The sequence below is a fragment of the Euprymna scolopes genome, chromosome 45 (genome assembly GCF_053919585.1).
Source record: "Euprymna scolopes isolate OS-2025 chromosome 45, ASM5391958v1, whole genome shotgun sequence".
Lineage (NCBI taxonomy): Eukaryota > Metazoa > Mollusca > Cephalopoda > Sepiida > Sepiolidae > Euprymna > Euprymna scolopes.
The window spans coordinates 51,256,387-51,276,868 of NC_136526.1; the positions used below are offsets into that span (position 1 = coordinate 51,256,387).

Here is a 20,482-nt window from a genome sequence, read left to right on the forward strand (position 1 = left end):
TTAACAATTGGAATATTCTAACCGTCCCTAAATCGCTTCAGTATGCATTTGCATATGAGCAAACAAAGTGCTTTTCATTTTAAAAGAAGAACCACATACTTGGCAAGAATATGGCTTCTTTCCAGTATGTGTTCTCATATGAATGGCCACGTTTTGTTTAGTTGTTGACGCATAGCCACAGACTTCACAAGAATATGGTTTCTCTCCAGTATGTGTTCGCATATGAATGACCAAGTTGTATTTAGTTGTAAAAGAAAAGCCACATACTTTACAAAAATTTGATTTCTCTCCAGTATGTGTTCGTATATGAATGGTCAAGTTTTGTTTAGTTATAAAAGAAGAGCCACATACTTTACAAGAATTTGGTTTCTCCCCAGTATGTGTTTGCATATGAAACATCAAATATTGTTTACTCGTGTAAGAAGAGCAACACACTTCACAAGAATATGGTTTCTCGCCAGTATGTGTTCGCATATGCCTTACCATGTGTTGTTTCTGTGGAAACGAAGAGCCACATACTTCACAAGAATATGGCTTCTCTCCAATATGTGTTCGCATATGAATAATCAAGTTTTGTTTAGTTGTCAAAGAAGAACCACATACTTTACAAGAATATGGTTTCTCTCCAGTGTGTGTCCGCATATGCCTTACCATGTGTTGTTTCTGTTTAAATGAAGAACTACATACTTTACAAGAATATGGTTTTTCTCCAGTATGTGTTCGTCTATGATTAACCAAATATTTTCTACTCGTAAAAGAAGAACAACATATTTCACAAGAATATGGTTTCTCTCCAGTATGTGTTCGCATATGAATGGGCAAATAGTTTTTACTCGTAAAAGAAGAACCACATACTTCACAAGAATATGGTTTCTCTCCAGTATGTGTTCTCAGATGATTGACCAAGTTTTGTTTCTGTTTAAAAGAAGAATGGCATACTTCACAAAAATAATGTTTCTCTCCAGTATGATATGTTCGCATATGACTGATTAAGTTATGTTTCTTCATAAAACAAGAGCCACATACTTCACACGCGTATGGTTTCTCTTTAATATCTGATTGAGAGTTCATTTTCGAAGTGAAAATATTTCCGATTTTTATTTACACTGTTTCTCTTTATTGTTCTGTATGAAATGAACAGAATTAATTAAGAAGGATTTACATTTTGTTTATTATTTAGAAATGTTAAATTTTAAAATGATTTCAGAGCTACATAATTGATATTTTTCCATTTTTTGCTGACAAAATTCTTTGTTTAATGTAACTTGTATAATTGTGAGCGCTTCTGTTTATTAATTCACTACATAATATAGACTTATGAAAAGATTTATCAAAACAGAATGTGCAGATATAGTAAACGTTTATACATTTAAAAATCTTACATGAGTAACACAATGTATAATTCGGTTTTAAAATATCATTTTCTGTGTCTTTTGATCGATCGTTCTACAAAACTGACGGTTAATATAACGATCTTATTATTTTTTGTTGGTTTTCAATTAGTTTTGATACCTGAAATACTGCATTCATAATACTCATGTGAACTTATAAAGGGTCAAGTATTATAATAGTGATGTGTACAAAATTATTCCTACTAGTATTAAATTAAATGCATACACAAGTGCCAGGAAAATGTTTTTCAATAAATTATCATAAATTCGATTTGCTTAAAAGTAAAACGTGTACAGTTCAGAAGAATATGATTTCTTTTGTTTCCGGCTTTAGATGTTATGCAAATTTGCATTTGTCGTTCTCTGTATTGAATACTGGATATACTGCAAAATTAGAAAAAAGATAAATTACAATAAATAATGATTATTTTATATATGTTAAGCTTTAAAAACGGTTATTTTTAATTGATTCCTTGAAAATAGGCTTCCGCATTTTAGTTTAAAGGCAAACTTTAAGTAATCATATACAATTATTTAAGAAATCGTCAAATAAATTATTAATTCAATGAAAAATATAATGCAAACATTTGTTATGCAATATACTCGATTCTATTTTCATAGAATCTATTACACTAAATATTCACTAAACCTTGATTAGTTTTAAAGTATAATTTTTTTCTAATATAAAGTTTACACATTTTTATAGTTTACAAAAGACAGAAATTCTTTTGAAAATGTGTGCGAAGCATCAATATTTTATTGATGATCTTCATAAAACAGTTAAAACAATACCGTTTTGTTAGGAACACATTTTAACTAAGGTTTTGTAATGCAAGTAATAGATTCAGCAATTTTTTCCAATGCTTTTAATTCGACAATATAATGTATGTTTGATGATTCTAAGAAATTGAAACATTAAAATCACAAAAACTGTTGATAAAATAACCAATTCTAAAATATTCATCATATTCACATATCCATTATTTCATAGATTTACTTTAATCGAAAAAAAGAATAACAATTTTTTTGAAGAAACAATTTTTTGAAGTCGTCACAAATGTATGTATATTATATTATTATTCAAAAACAATATTTAGTGTACCATAATATATTTAATTATTTCATATATTTAATTCTATTAAATATGATACGAGGCCCTGTCGGTGGGGCATTAGAATACACCGACTGTCCCCCCCCCTGCAGAGGGTAAAAGTCCTTCAATGGGGGTCTTGGATTATTTTGTTTATGTAATAATAATTATTTAAATTCGATTTTATTTTGTTTATGTAATAATAATTATTTTAATTAGATTTTATTTTGTTTATGTAATAATAATTATTTTAATTCGATTTTATTTTTTTTATGTAATAATAATGATTTTAATTCGATTTTATTTTGTTTATGTAATAATAATTATTTTAATTCGATTTTATTTTGTTTATGTAATAATAATTATTTTAATTCGATTTTATTTTGTTTATGTAATAATAATAATTTTAATTCGATTTTATTTTGTTTATGTAATAATAATTATATTTATTCGATTTTATTTTTTTTATGTAATAATAATGATTTTAATTCGATTTTATTTTGTTTATGTAATAATAATTATTTTAATTAGATTTTATTTTGTTTATGTAATAATAATTTTTTTAATTCGATTTTATTTTGTTTATGTAATAATAATAATTTTAATTCGATTTTATTTTTTTCATGTAATAATAATTATTTTAATTCGATTTTATTTTGTTTATGTAATAATAATTATTTTAATTCGATTTTATTTTGTTTATGTAATAACAATTATTCTAATTCGATTTTATTTTGTTTATGTAATAATAATAATTTTAATTCGAGTTTATTTTGTTTATGTAATAATAATTATATTTATTCGATTTTATTTTTTTTATGTAATAATAATGATTTAAATTCGATTTTATTTTGTTTATGTAATAATAATTATTTTAATTAGATTTTATTTTGTTTATGTAATAATAATTTTTTTAATTCGATTTTATTTTGTTTATGTAATAATAATAATTTTAATTCGATTTTATTTTTTTCATGTAATAATAATTATTTTAATTCGATTTTATTTTGTTTATGTAATAATAATTATTTTAATTCGATTTTATTTTGTTTATGTAATAACAATTATTCTAATTCGATTTTATTTTGTTTATGTAATAATAATAATTTTAATTCGAGTTTATTTTGTTTATGTAATAATAATTATTTTAATTCGATTTTATTTTGTTTATTTAATAATAATTATTTTAATTCGAACATTTTGTTCATGTAATAAAAATTATTTTAATTCGATTTTATTTTGTTTATGTAATAACAATTATTTTAATTCGATTTTATTTTGTTTATGTAATAATAATAATTTTAATTCGAGTTTATTTTGTTTATGTAATAATAATTATTTTAATTCGATTTTATTTTGTTTATGTAATAATAATTATTTTAATTCGATTTTATTTTGTTTATTTAATAATACTTATTTTAATTCGATTTTACTTTGTTTATGTAATAATAATTATTTTAATTCGATTTTATTTTATGTAATAATAATTATTTTAATTCGATTTTATTTTGTTTATGTAATAATAATTATTCTAATTCGATTTTATTTTGTTTATGTAATAATAATTATTTTAATTCGATTTTATTTTGTTTATGTAATAATAATTATTTTAATTCGATTTTATTTGGTTTATGTAATAATAATTATTTTAATTCGATTTTATTTTGTTTATGTAATAATAATTATTTTAATTCGATTTTATTTTGTTTATGTAATAATAATAATTTTAATTCGATTTTTTTTTGTTTATGTAATAATAATTATATTTATTCGATTTTATTTTTTTTATGTAATAATAATGATTTTAATTCGATTTTATTTTGTTTATGTAATAATAATTATTTTAATTCGATTTTATTTTGTTTATGTAATAATCATTTTTTTAATTCGATTTTATTTTGTTTATGTAATAATAATAATTTTAATTCGATTTTATTTTGTTTATGTAATAATAATGATTTTAATTCGATTTTATTTTGTTTATGTAATAATAATTATTTTAATTCGATTTTATTTTTTTTATTTAATAATAATTATTTTAATTCGATTTTATTTTGTTTATGTAATAATAATTATTTTAATTCGATTTTATTTTGTTTATGTAATAATAATTTTTTTAATTCGATTTTATTTTGTTTATGTAATAATAATAATTTTAATTCGATTTTATTTTGTTTATGTAATAATAATTTTTTTAATTCGATTTTATTTTGTTTATGTAATAATAATGATTTTAATTCGAACATTTTGTTCATGTAATAAAAATTATTTTAATTCGATTTTATTTTGTTTATGTAATAATAATTATTTTAATTCGATTTTATTTTGTTTATGTAATAATAATAATTTTAATTCGATTTTATTTTGTTTATGTAATAATAATTATTTTAATTCGATTTTATTTTGTTTATGTAATAATAATTTTTTTAATTCGATTTTATTTTGTTTATGTAATAATAATAATTTTAATTCGATTTTATTTTGTTTATGTAATAATAATTATTTTAATTCGATTTTATTTTGTTTATGTAATAACAATTATTCTAATTCGATTTTATTTTGTTTATGTAATAATAATAATTTTAATTCGAGTTTATTTTGTTTATGTAATAAAAATTATTTTAATTCGATTTTATTTTGTTCATGTAATAATAATTATTTTAATTCGATTTTATTTTGTTTATTTAATAATAATTATTTTAATTCGAACATTTTGTTCATGTAATAAAAATTATTTTAATTCGATTTTATTTTGTTTATGTAATAATAATTATTTTAATTCGATTTTATATTGTTTATGTAATAATAATAATTTTAATTCGATTTTATTTTGTTTATGTAATAATAATTATTTTAATTCGATTTTATTTTGTTTATGTAATAATAATTATTTTAATTCGATTTTATTTAGTTTATGTAATAATAATTATTTTAATTCGATTTTACTTTGTTTCTGTAATAATAATTATTTTAATTCGATTTTATTTTATGTAATAATAATTATTTTAATTCGATTTTATTTTGTTTATGTAATAATAATTATTCTAATTCGATTTTATTTTGTTTATGCAATAATAATTATTTTAATTCGATTTTATTTTGTTTATGTAATAATAATAATTTTAATTCGATTTTATTTTGTTTATGTAATAATAATAATTTTAATTCGATTTTACTTTGTTTATGTAATAAAAATTATTTTAATTCGATTTTATTTTGTTTATGTAATAATAATTATTTTAATTCGATTTTATTTTGTTTATGTAATAATAATTATTTTAATTCGAACATTTTGTTCATGTAATAAAAATTATTTTAAATTCGATTTTATTTTGCTTATGTAATAATACTTATTTTAATTCGATTTTATTTTATTATGTAATAATAATGATTTTAGTTCGATTTTATTTTGTTTATGTAATAATAATTATTTTAATTCGATTTTATTTTGTTTATGTAATAATAATTATTTTAATTCGATTTTATTTTGTTTATGTAATAATAATTATTTTAATTCGATTTTATTTTGTTTATGTAATAACAATTATTTTAATTCGATTTTATTTTGTTTATGTAATAATAATAATTTTAATTCGAGTTTATTTTGTTTATGTAATAATACTTATTTTAATTCGATTTTATTTTGTTCATGTAATAATAATTATTTTAATTCGATTTTATTTTGTTTATTTAATAATAATTATTTTAATTCGAACATTTTGTTCATGTAATAAAAATTATTTTAATTCGATTTTATTTTGTTTATGTAATAATAATAATTTTAATTCGATTTTATTTTATGTAATAATAATTATTTTAATTCGATTTTATTTTGTTTATGTAATAATAATTATTCTAATTCGATTTTATTTTGTTTATGTAATAATAATAATTTTAATTCGATTTTATTTTGTTTATGTAATAATAATTATTTTAATTCGATTTTATTTTGTTTATGTAATAATAATTATTTTAATTCGATTTCATTTTGTTTATGTAATAATAATTATTTTAATTCGATTTTATTTTATGTAATAATAATTATTTTAATTCGATTTTATTTTGTTTATGTAATAATAATTATTTTAATTCGATTTTATTTTGTTTATGTAATAATAATTATTCTAATTCGATTTTATTTTGTTTATGTAATAATAATTATTTTAATTCGATTTTATTTTGTTTATGTAATAATAATTATTTTAATTCGATTTTATTTTGTTTATGTAATAATAATTATTTTAATTCGATTTTATTTTGTTTATGTAATAATAATTATTTTAATTCGATTTTATTTTGTTTATGTAATAATAATTATTTTAATTCGATTTTATTTTGTTTATGTAATAATAATTATTTTAATTCGATTTTACTTTGTTTATGTAATAATAATTATTTTAATTCGATTTTATTTTGTTTATGCAATAATAATTATTTTAATTCGATTTTATTTTGTTTATGTAATAATAATTATTTTACTTCGATTTTATTTTGTTTATGTAATAATAATTATTTTAATTCGATTTTATTTTGTTTATGTAATAATAATTATTTTAATTCGATTTTATTTTGTTTATGTAATAATAATAATTTTAATTCGATTTTATTTTGTTTATGTAATAATAATAATTTTAATTCGATTTTACTTTGTTTATGTAATAAAAATTATTTTAATTCGATTTTATTTTGTTTATGTAATAATAATAATTTTAATTCGATTTTATTTTGTTTATGTAATAATAATTATTTTAATTCGAACATTTTGTTCATGTAATAAAAATTATTTTAAATTCGATTTTATTTTGCTTATGTAATAATACTTATTTTAATTCTATTTTATTTTTTTATGTAATAATAATGATTTTAGTTCGATTTTATTTTGTTTATGTAATAATAATTATTTTAATTCGATTTTATTTTGTTTATGTAATAATAATAATTTTAATTCGAGTTTATTTTGTTTATGTAATAATACTTATTTTAATTCGATTTTATTTTGTTCATGTAATAATAATTATTTTAATTCGATTTTATTTTGTTTATTTAATAATAATTATTTTAATTCGAACATTTTGTTCATGTAATAAAAATTATTTTAATTCGATTTTATTTTGTTTATGTTATAATAATAATTTTAATTCGATTTTATTTTGTTTATGTAATAAGAATAATTTTAATTCGATTTTATTTTGTTTATGTAATAATAATTATTGTAATTCGATTTTATTTTGTTTATGTAATAATAATTATTTTAATTCGATTTTACTTTGTTTATGTAATAATAATTATTTTAATTCGATTTTATTTTATGTAATAATAATTATTTTAATTCGATTTTATTTTGTTTATGTAATAATAATTATTTTAATTCGATTTTATTTTGTTTATGTAATAATAATTATTCTAATTCGATTTTATTTTGTTTATGTAATAATAATTATTTTAATTCGATTTTATTTTGTTTATGTAATAATAATTATTTTAATTCGATTTTATTTTGTTTATGTAATAATAATTATTTTAATTCGATTTTATTTTGTTTATGTAATAATAATTATTTTAATTCGATTTTATTTTGTTTATGTAATAATAATTATTTTAATTCGATTTTATTTTGTTTATGTAATAATAATTATTTTAATTCGATTTTATTTTGTTTATGTAATAATAATTATTTTACTTCGATTTTATTTTGTTTATGTAATAATAATTATTTTAATTCGATTTTATTTTGTTTATTTAATAATAATTATTTTAATTCGATTTTATTTTGTTTATGTAATAATAATTATTTTACTTCAATACTTTTTTGTACTTTAATAAAATATTGAGCAAACTTATATAAGAGTATTTTTTTTATTTTCTTGTGATTTAATTCGTTTTTTGCGTTTTAACTCATAATTAGTTTAAAATTACAAAAGTATCAACTATTAACTATGTATGTTTACATATTCATTATTTCATATATGTATTCTAACAAGAATAAAAATGTTTTTGAAAAAACAATGAAGACACCCGAAGTATAAGTAACAGTTATATCAGTATTTAAAACAATATTTCATGTGTCAGAATATATTTCATAATTTCATATATTTAATTTGACTAAATATGATATTCATTATTAGTCACCAAATTAATTATTAATTCAATTAAAAGTATAATGCAAACATTTGTTGGACCAGTTATGCAAGAAACTCTTCCATTTTCATAGATTATGTTCACATATTCATTATTTCATAGATTTACTTTAACAAAAAAGAATGAAAATGTTTTTGCAGAAACAATGAAACCGTCTCAAATGTATGTACCCGTTATATCAGTATTCAAAAACAATATTTCGTGTGCCATAATATATTTCATTATTTCATTTTACTACATATAATATTCATTTAAATTAAAAAATGTTTTTTCATGAAACAATAGACATCAAAGTTATTTCCAAGACTGATAACTCATTACAATGAGCATTTAAAGACAACCAATTGTAAATAGCAGAGCCTATTACCCAAATCTAATTAACATAGGGTCGACTGAGTCATATATAATAGCTATGCTTTAGAATAAACACATTTTCAGGAAAACCAGAAAGTAATGGTGTTTCAAAAAGTTTTTTAAAATAATTGATAAGACCTGAAAGAATTTATATTTGAAGGAAAGAATAAAGCAAAGTTGAAAGAAGCTACTTATGGGTATTATAAGTCATCTCTGTTATATTATTACACACAATTGTTACTTAAAATTGAAAGCATAGAATAGTGTTCTTGACACATGCTAATAGATTTTAAGAAGTAGAACTAATCTCCCTAATGTAGTTGATAGAGGGTCGATTGTGCCATGTAATAAACCTATTGTAACTATAATAAAAAAGATAATTGTTTAAATTCTACTTAACTTTGATCACTAGATAGAAAATAGTTGCAATGAAAGGGTAAGTTGTGTCATGTATATCCTCTAAGTAAGGGAAGGTCAGATTTCCTGCAGAAGCAGTTATAGAATCGAAGGCACTGTCCAAACTGAACAATAACGACGACAACAGTTCAATGAAGTCGATAAATAATTGTTGGATTGATAAAGAAAAACCTTGAACTGCCAAAATGTCAAATCTCCCTACTAGCTGATCTTCAGCAGATTAAAAGAAAATGTGTCATGTTATGAACTAATAGAAGCTTGTTCTTTCTGTTAATGCATACAGTTCTGGCACTGATTTTTGCGACATATATGTTAGTGTCACATCTGAAATTAATATTTTTGAAGATGTGTTACATTTTCAGGCTGTTGCTCAAATTAAATGCTTGAGGTTTTAACGGTATCCTATTCTGGAAACGATTTCGGATGTCCCAAATATTATTAGCAGAAAAGATTTTTCTCTGTAAAAACTCAATGAACATTACCTCTTTCCAAGTATGCATTGGCATACCATGCAAACAACAATCACATTCTCAAGACATTATCTGAGTGGATAATCATACCATGCAAACAACAATCACATTCTCAAGACATTATCTTAATGGATAATCTCTCACTGTTTCCTATACAAGTATAAAGTCATGTACTATGAAAACCGCAAGCACATTGTTAAAAGAATATAATGACTGGATTAATAATCCTCAAGTATATGCTAATGGGGACCATTGCCATGGTATGACAAGCCGTGCATGAGAGAATAGTAAGAAGATTTTGATGAAGTTGCTGCAAGCATAAATGGATATAAGCTGCATATTCATTGTCGAGGCAGATAAAGATAAGGCAGTAGTGATTAATATATCCAAGGCCTTTGACACTGTTTGGCATAAGGATTTTCTCATAAAATTAACTCCTGCAATATTACTAAAATGTTTTAATATAATTATATCAATCTCACACAAAAAAGATTCACGATTTTGTTGAGGACGCTATACATATGTGTTTATATATATATAATATATAAATATATATATATATATATATATATATGACGTGGCACCTTCTCCTCCTCCTTCTTTTCCTCCTCGTCCTCTACCTTTCTTCCTTTTCCATTCCCCCTTTCCCCGTGCATGCTCATACTTTAACTACACCGATGAAGACTGAAGGATCAGTCGAAAATATGTATTTATAAAAAAAGTTTTAATTTTTTTTCATGATATTATTTTGTATTCCTGCACATCACCAATTGAAAACGAATTAAGAAAAGTTATAAGCTTTTATACTTTTCGTATTCTTTTTTATTCATATATATATATATATATATATATATATATATATATATATATATATATATATATATATATAATGGCATTATGTAAGCATATTATAAGGTATTTACAGCTTCTATTCCAATTTTAGGATTTTAATAATGTCAAAACACACTTTATTTCCTTTTCATGGATTGATTGCTGCTATTTCTTCTGATGAGTTAAAGGCAAGTGTAATGTTTAGTTTACATCTGAAAGAATGAATAAAACATAATGAAAAATATTAGATGTAGATCATACTTATATTTTTATGTATTCTTGTGATTTACCTGAGAAATAAAAGAAATCACGTTGATATTTAATAGAGAAAGAAAATTACAGTAAAATGTTTTCAGGCCTCATAAATTACAGACTTTTGTGAAATTATCTTTCTATTATAGGTAATCACATTATTATGATTATAAAATGTAATGTTTAGTTTACATTTGAAAGAATGAATGAATTTGAAAAAAATATGACATTCCTCAACTGAAAAAACTATGATTTGTACATTTTTGATTTACAATTTATATATTAATCTGAAGGTAAAATAATAAAAAAAATAATAATTTAAAATAAAGATTAAAATATTTCTTTTAAATTGACGATAAAACTACCGAATGTTTTTCAAACACAAAAATTATCAGTTAATAGTAAATATTAGCTTGGAATTATACTTACATTTTTATAAATATTCTTTTGATTTATCTGAGAAAAAAGAAATCAAGTTGATATTTGATAAAGAAAATTACAGCAAAATGTTTGAACGCTTCTTAAATGATATTGTCTTGCAATCAGAAAAGAAAGGTAACAACGAAGGTAATGAAATGTTATTGAAGAGATTAGACGAACGTTTGTAAAATTATCTTTCTATTATTATTATTATAAAATGTAATGTTTACTTAACATCTGAAAGAACAGATAAAATGGAAAATATAAAAAACTATGATTTGTACATTTTTGATTTACAATCAATAAATTCTTGTTCACTACAAGTTGAGCCATTACAGCATTCACTGAACATATATATTCAACAGCCTGGGATTTTCACAAGGGCAGTTGCTTAAAGTTTTCATCCTAATCAGTTCGTGTGTCAATGATCGTAATGGGTTAAGGCTTTCTCTGGTTATAAAACGGCTTATTGATATCAATCTTCCTCTTGAATTTTAAAATTTACATATTGAGGCTCGAAAACAAATATTAATAAAACAATGAAAAACAAAACAAAAAAAACTGAAAAAAGTTTGGGGAGAGAGGTAGGCTCGAACCCAGTGTTACCCGTTTGAGTATTGGGCGGGGGTAGATCAAAAAAGAAGGCTCAAATAAAAAAAAAGAACAAAAAAAAACAGCAAAAAAAGTTTTAGGAGGGAGGTGGGCTCGTACCTGAAGCCTTGAGGTTAATAGTCTGATGATATACCATGAGGCGAGGAAGCCAGGGACTTTTGATTAGTCGAAAATAAGCGTTTAAAAATTAAAGGTAGTTTTTCTAGGTCAAATTGTGTCACTTTCAGACATGATAAAAGGCTCCTATCGCTTTCCACATTTGTGCACAACCGGTCAACTAGGCTCTGTAGTAGTAGTAGTAGTAGTAGTAGTAGTAGTAGTAGTACCCTTGTACACTTTTACACAACATGTTGTAGCCTCAGTCGCAAAATAAATAAAGAATAGAACAGAACTTCAATTCACTTATAATAAATCTTTCAATTTGACCTAGAAAAGCTACCTTTAATTTTTAAACGCTTAATAATGGGTTAAAGCTTTCTCTGGTTATAAAACGGCTTATTGACATCAATCTTCCTCTTGAATTTTTAAATTTACATATTGAGGACTCCTTCACATATTTGTAGGTTCCATTTCAACCAATCAGTACAACACTGGAAGCTGAGATGATTTTATTGTGTGGCTTACTGATTCCTCTTACTGAGTTGATCGAATTAGCATTTCATAATTCTGCAAAACTAGTATTTGGTAGCAGAGTAGCTGAGATGATTTTATTGTGTGGCTTACTGATTCCTCTTACTGAGTTGATCGAATTCTGCAAAACTAGTATTTGGTAGCAGAGTAGCTGAGATGATTTTATTGTGTGGCTTACTGATTCCTCTTACTGAGTTGATCGAATTCTGCAAAACTAGTATTTGGTAGCAGAGTAGCTGAGATGATTTTATTGTGTGGCTTACTGATTCCTCTTACTGAGTTGATCGAATTCTGCAAAACTAGTATTTGGTAGCAGAGTAGCTGAGATGATTTTATTGTGTGGCTTACTGATTCCTCTTACTGAGTTGATCGAATTCTGCAAAACTAGTATTTGATAGCAGAGTAGCTGAGATGATTTTATTGTGTGGCTTACTGATTCCTCTTACTGAGTTGATCGAATTCTGCAAAACTAGTATTTGGTAGCAGAGTAGCTGAGATGATTTTATTGTGTGGCTTACTGATTCCTCTTACTGAGTTGATCGAATTCTGCAAAACTAGTATTTGGTAGCAGAGTAGCTGAGATGATTTTATTGTGTGGCTTACTGATTCCTCTTACTGAGTTGATCGAATTCTGCAAAACTAGTATTTGGTAGCAGAGTAGCTGAGATGATTTTATTGTGTGGCTTACTGATTCCTCTTACTGAGTTGATCGAATTCTGCAAAACTAGTATTTGATAGCAGAGTAGCTGAGATGATTTTATTGTGTGGCTTACTGATTCCTCTTACTGAGTTGATCGAATTCTGCAAAACAAGTATTTGGTAGCAGAGTAGCAAAGTGCTAATGCTGTAGGTTGTTTATTTTAACCAGCATACTGACCTCCTTTGCATCTGTTAATGTGGTATATAAGTTTTATAATGTTGTCAGTTTCTTGACAATTGTATTTTTAAACATTTGCAAAATTATCTTTTTATTATAGGTAATCACATTATTATGATTAGAAAATGTAATGTTTAGTTTACATCTGAAAAAACGAATATAATGGGGAAATATGACATTCTTAATATAAATAAGATAATTTAGACATTTGTTATTTACAATCAATAAATTCTTGGTCATTACAAGTTGATACATTATGACATTCACTGGACATTTATTCAATGGTGTAGCATTTTCACAACAGCACTTGCTTGTACTTGCTAGGCTCCGAGTGCAAAGGTTTCTGTCTTTCCTTCCAAACTTTGTTCCTCTTCGGTTCAAGGTCAAGGTTATCCAGTTGTTTATGCAAGATATCGCTTCCATGTGGAACATTAATCAAAATATTATGAAATTTTACTGAAAAGCTTACACAAACTTTTGTAAAATTATCTTCCTATTATTTTAGGTAATCACATTATTATGATAAGAAAATGTAATGTTTAGTTTACATTTGAAAAAACGAATAAAAAATGAGAAAATATGACATTCTTAAAAATAAAAAAAAAGATAAGAGGTGGGTGTAGTTTGCTTGAAGCATGGTATAGTATGTAGTTAAATAGAATTGTAGAAGGCGGTACAATGCAGGAGTAACGGAAAGACACAAGCTGAAGCAGGTGAAAAAGATAATTTGGACATTTATTATTTACAATCAATAAATTCTTGGTCATTAAAAGTTGATACATTATGATATTCACTGAGCATTTATTCAATGGTCTGGGATTTTACAAGGGCATTCCTTGTTCATTCGCATCTCCACCTGCAAAGGTTTCTGCCTTTTCTTCAAACTTTTGCTCCTGCTCAGTACAAGCTCATCCAGTTCTTTCCATGAGAGATCGCTTTCATGTGGCAAATGTTCTCTTGTTTATTGTATAGTACATTAAAGTATTCTTTCTAATCACTTAATTAGTTAATGCTTGATTGTGTATTAACACATTGGGGATCCCTTCAGATATACAGAGGTGGGTTTCCAACCAACTTATACACCACTGGAAGCAGGGTTGATCTTATTGTGTGGCTTACCTATTTATTAGCATGTATTATTTAATTCTGGGTTGATTGAATTCGTATTGTATAATCCTGTAAAACCTACTATTTAGTAACAGTGTAACAAAGTGCAACTGTTGTTGGTTGATTGGTTTGTTTTACCAGCATATTGACTTTCTTTTTGTCTTTTAATGTAGTATATGAGTTTTTTAATGTTTTCAATTCCTGAAAATTTTTATTTCTAGAAATTAAAAAGTTATCAATATCTTGAAAAGATGATTTTCACAAAGTAAAGTGTCAATTTCATGAAACTATTGTTTTCAAGCATACAATATTTCAAATTATAGAAAAATTTGTACTTAAAAGATAACAATGAGCAGATACTGGAAAGTATTAGATTGAGTTTATACTTACATTTTTATATATTCTGGTGATTTATCTGAGAAAAAAAGAAATCAAGAAATCAAGTTGATAAAGAAAGAAAATTACAGAAAAATGTTTTAAGGCTTCATAAATTATATTGTTTTGTAATTAGAAAAGAAAATTAACGAAGAAAGTAATTAATCAAAATATAATGAAATGTTGTTAGTTAAGAGCTCAGACAAACGTTTGTGAAATTATCTTTTTATTATAATCACATTATTATGGTGAGAAAATGTAATGTTTAGTTTACATCTGAAAATAAATTGGATGGAAATAAGTGACATTCTTAGAATGAAAAAAGATAATTTGGACATTTGTTATTTACAATCAATAAATTTTTGGTCATTAAAAGTTTATCCATTATGACATTGCCTGAGAGTGTATTCAATAATGTTGTAGTATTTTCACAAGAGCAGTTGCTTGTTCTTGCTGGTTTCTGCCTTTTTTTCGAACTTTGGCTCCTGTTCAGAATAAGGTTATCCAGTCATTCACAAAGTATCGCTTCCAGGTTGGAAATGTTTACACAAAGTATCGCTTCCAGGTTGGAAATGTTCTCTGGTCATTCAAGTATGCTTTCCAATCATTTTGTCTCTCAATGATCGTACAGGTTAAAGACTTTCTTTTGTTACAAAATGGCTTTTTAATTTCAATCTTCCTCTTGATTTTCTTATCTTCTGTTGCTATTTTATTTGTTTTTGGATTTAAACTTTATGGACTCCTTCAGATATTCGGAGCTTCCATTCCAACCAACCTGTACACCACTGGGAGCATGGTAGATTTTACTCTGTGACTCACTGATTCCTCAGCATGTATTATTAAATTCTCGGTTGCTCGAATTAGAATTGCATAGTCCTGCAAAATCTAGTATTTGGTAACAGAGTAACAAAGCGTTAATACTGTTGTTGGTTGATTGGTTTGATTTAACCGGCATATCGACATTAATTGAGTCTTTTAATGTGGTATATGAGTTTTATAATGTTGTCAATTTCTTTAAAATTTTGTTCTTAAAAGTAAAATGTCAATTCCTAGAAAATTATTTTTCAAGAGCATGTTTTAAATTCTTTTAAAGATTGTTTCCTATTGGCAATGTTGAGCTAGTTTTACAACTCAGATTGAGCGGTGGGGTTCTGTCAGCATACCGACGGTTAATCCATAACCAGAAGGAAAATTTAAAGCAGGTCTGGCACATCTAATCAAAGGAAGCCCCTTTGATCAATGGCTCAGTTGTGTTTTCCTGTCATGATTCTCCAGTTTTTTTAAACAATTGCATGGTTGGTCTAAGGCAGTTCTCACTCTGGGTGTGACAAAAAAGCTGGAGTTTCACACGGAGTTTGACTAATGCACAAAATTCATGATGTAAAGAAAGTGGCTCAGTGATCAATCACAAGAAAAATTATACAACAGAGTATTGGAGAATCAGATTCCTGCAAAAGCTCATGCAGAATATAATAAAGAGCTCCAAGTTTGAATTGATAATTGCTCGTTGATTCCTTACCCAGAAACGGAATGGGGGCTCTCTAAGGGCCTGATCCCACCAATTACAGTGCTCCTATCAGATTGTACTAATCAAAAGACAAAGGCAATGCCTGAATTATATGGGCTTAAGACTCAATGTCACGCAATCCATCCTGGAAACGGTTGTTGATGTTATTTTGACGAATGATGAAACACCTGCCTATATTGGTGGCGCATATAAAAGGGGGAATCTCTACAACTTTCTTCAGAAAAGATTTAGAGAGGAAGCAGGATGATTCAGGATTGCTTGGCGTGCAAGTCTAAGAAGATGATAACACGGAGGAATGAACTCAGACATACGTTGTGTTGTCACATGATGGAATATTTTTTGTTATGTGGGAAATTGATTGAAGACCTTTCTGTAGTTGCTTGGCTTTTGTGCTGCCATGGCATTTATAAAGCAGAAAGCATCTGATGTCATCCCTGGGTGTGATGAGAAAGTAAACGGTTCCCTCTTGCTGCCAGTGTGTCATTGATATATTAGGGGCTTTGGTAGAGGATGCTTGCTAGCTATATCCGTTAAAGGACTCCCAAGATATTAATTTTTCAGAACTTTAAGACATTATTAAAGGAATAAACTCAACAATCCTCTGGAAGACAAACATCTTGCACTGATTCATTCTTTGTTCATAAAAAATCTTGGATATCCTTATCAGCAGGACCAGAGTACAAACCAAAGTTATTAGTGAGATGTTCATTCGAATATGCCTTGACATAATAATAGAATTGGTAACGAAACATGTGCTGTCGATGGTTGTCCTTGATAGAATCTAGCAACAAGGCAAATCAATTGACGAGAGTACCTCAGCTTAATGCCTTTAAGAGAAACATTGAGCCTAGGCAACCTGCATCCACTGCATTCATGAGCTCAGTCAGGTTCAACCAGATCAATATTATTCACTGTTAAAGCCGGAATCCTTGTGTAAGATGAGCACTCTACTTTGCAACCAGATTGACCCAGGAGTTTCTAAGGCTATTGTGAAAACTCTTTGAGAATCTGATTTGATCCACTAACAATACACAAGTAAGAATATTAAAGAAACATGTCATTGAGTACTTACTAGGCCTTTTCCATTGATTAACTGAGGCCTCAATATTGGCCATCTGGCAACACAGCAAAATGCAAAAATATTAATCAACCAACTGTAGATTCTCGCTATGATGGGGTCCAACAAGAAAGATTCTGACAGCTAATGACATTGCCTTGGGGCATCTTGTTTAAAACCTTCATAGATAAGTAAACCTGACTTTGATTCTGCTGTGCATACGTAACATCTGGTAATGCTATAATCGAGTGATGTCACAGATGTGTGACCGTAATTATCATTACACAGAACATATTGGTCAATAGAATGACGTGCCATGGAAAAAAATGCAACCTATAGTTGGACAAGGTCTGTTGCCGGTCTGTTAAAAAGATGTGAGTGAAATATTTGAGACAATTTGAAAGACCATGTAAACAGGCAGCCAGCATGAATGCAGGTGATGCCTCATCTGCTCACACTTTAAATTGAGACTTTACTGCTGTGATTAACTGTGGCCTCACTCAGTTTGCCATCTGGCAATACCTTCAACAAGATCGAAAAAGAGTAAACTAGCTGAAGATGATCTTTTATGAAGGCTGCGGCCAACAGATATACTGACAGAAAATTACATTCCATTAGAGCAACTTGTTCAAAAGCTTCATAGATGAGTGAATTCAACTTAAATTTTGCTGGTCATTCATTCCATCTAGTAATGGCACAATCGTGCAATGTCACTGAACTGTAAAAAGGATCAAAGCCAGAAAATGGTGTACAATACTGGAAGCAAATTACATATATAACATCATGCCAAAGAATAATGCATCCTTTGCAACATGATCGACTGGTGCTGTATATGGCTGAAAGGTATAAATGAAACATCAAACGTGCATACAATCAACAGCAGGTTGTCTTCAAAACAGGTGACCAAGTGTTGGTAAAAAGTCCAATTAGACGATGTACCACAAAGTATGGAGTGGGACCAGAATTCCCAGTGCACAGAACATATTGCTCAATGGAATGTCACACCATGTCAAAGACCTGTTACCTATTATCAGGCAAGGCCTGCTGATGGTCTGTTCTGACATGTCCTCAGAGAATGTGAATGAAAGATTTGTGACAATTGGAAAGACCAGGTGAACAGGCACCCAGCATGAATTTAGGTGATGCCTCCTCCGATGACACTGTGAATAGATACGCAGTAACTGTATTGTTGTGAAAAAGTGCATGGTACAAAAAAACACCTCCTGAATGTGCCAGATGTGATAAAAGGATCAGGGGGATTGTATTAGTAATGCTACAAAAAACTCACTTTAAAGAAAGAAAAGGTGCACTCTCTCTGCTACCAGCACCAGAAAATTAGTAGAATAAGTGAGAGGCGTGGCATGAGTTATTGACAAAATAAGTTAGTGTTCTCGGTTTAGGACAACAAAATTAAAGAAATAAGAAAAAAAAGAATTCATTTTTGCAAGACAACAACCGCCGGGTTTGAAATCACCACTGTCATCAACCTTCGTCTTTCTGCCTCTCTCTGACCTAACCTGTCACCTCCTTTTATACTCCGCGTAATTTCGCATGACTTTCACCAGAGCACACCTTTTAAAACTATGGGTGCCATCTTTCATCCAACCTCCCCCGACACACACGTGGTAAAACTTCTGTTCATTTGATCTGTTTTTCCCTTTCTTTTTCTCCTTTCCTTCTGCTAACTTTAAAAAACATGCCTCGCTGATCTCTGGATCACATTTTATCATCCTCATCAACTGTGGTGATCATCTTTCCCTACTTGTCTCTGAGGTGTCTCGCCATCCTCTCACTGCACATCACTTTCCACCGTTTCATTTTCCACTGGCTTGATATAAAAAATATGTCTTAGTACTCCATCTACCACAATGTTGTTGCTGGTATTATTCCCGGTTATGCGCCCTCTGCTCAACTGTGTGGTACATTGCGCCTCCGGGGGCTTCACCAATACTTCAGCACCGAGTTTGATGGTCCCTGTTGTCTCTGTCTCCCTGCTTGCCGGTTCAACCCTAGGATGCTTCCAACAGTATTTTAATATTGACAGGTGTGGAACTGTCCCTTGCTGTTGCTCCAATCCAGGTGACATGTTGCACTAATAGACCACTTTCTCAGGCGAGGTGTTCGCTCTCTCTGCCACTGCCTTTATTGTCCGGTGGTTTCTTTCTACAATCCAGTTGCCACTGGGTCTATAGGCAGCTCTACAGAATTGATGGGCGTTCCATTTCTTTAGCACATCCGCAACTGCTGCCAAAATAGCTTGAAGCGTTCCTGGTATAGGACAACAAAATTAAAGAAAGTAAAAAAGAGAATTTGTCTTTGCAAGCCAACAACCGCCAGGTTTGAAATCACCACTGTCACCAACCTTTGTCTGTTTGCCTCTCTCCAACCTAACCTGTCAACTCCTTTTATACATGTCTCCCACGTGATTTTGCGACTTCCACCAGAGCACACCTTTTAAAACTATGGGTGCCATCTGGGGTACAGGAACATTATTACAACGGCATTCTGTCCGATGTCAATCAAGGCCATCTGCTCATGTAAAACAAAACTTTTGCTGTATTTCAATGGGTTTCTAGGGCTTAATTATTTGTTGAGGAAATTAAATTAATTGTGGCTTTGAAATGCTGAATCTGACAATATCTTTTTGTGTAGAAACATATTTGAACAAATAGAAGAGGCTGCGAAATATGGAAATAGACGCCTGTTCACTTACGTGGAAAGCGAAACATTGACTGGATTTTAATTAGTTTCCATGGATTATTTCCTGGTTTAGGGAATTAAAGTGTTGCGTTTAAAGCATGGAAAATGCAGATATCTTTTTGTGATCTGTAAAAAATAGGTTTGAATTACTAGAAGATGCTGGTGAATATGGACTGCATGTAGACCTAGACGTTCTGTTATTAAACATAGGCAAATATGGAAGGTTTGGAAGG

At 26.9% G+C, this 20,482-nt stretch overlaps 1 long non-coding RNA gene across 1 annotated transcript in view; it reads right to left on the bottom strand.

Moving 5' to 3' along the window:
• LOC145269612 (uncharacterized) overlaps positions 1-15,004 on the bottom strand; it is a 17,262-nt gene extending 2,258 nt beyond the window's left edge. Inside the window, exons 1-3 of the long non-coding RNA XR_013865134.1 lie at positions 14,980-15,004; positions 11,373-11,399; positions 1-1,775 (exon numbers count right to left, since the gene is read on the bottom strand). The exon at positions 1-1,775 is cut by the window's left edge and continues 2,258 nt beyond it. This is a non-coding gene — a long non-coding RNA (uncharacterized LOC145269612). The remainder of the gene's footprint in view (positions 1,776-11,372; positions 11,400-14,979) is intronic.
• Positions 15,005-20,482: the final 5,478 nt, after the last annotated feature.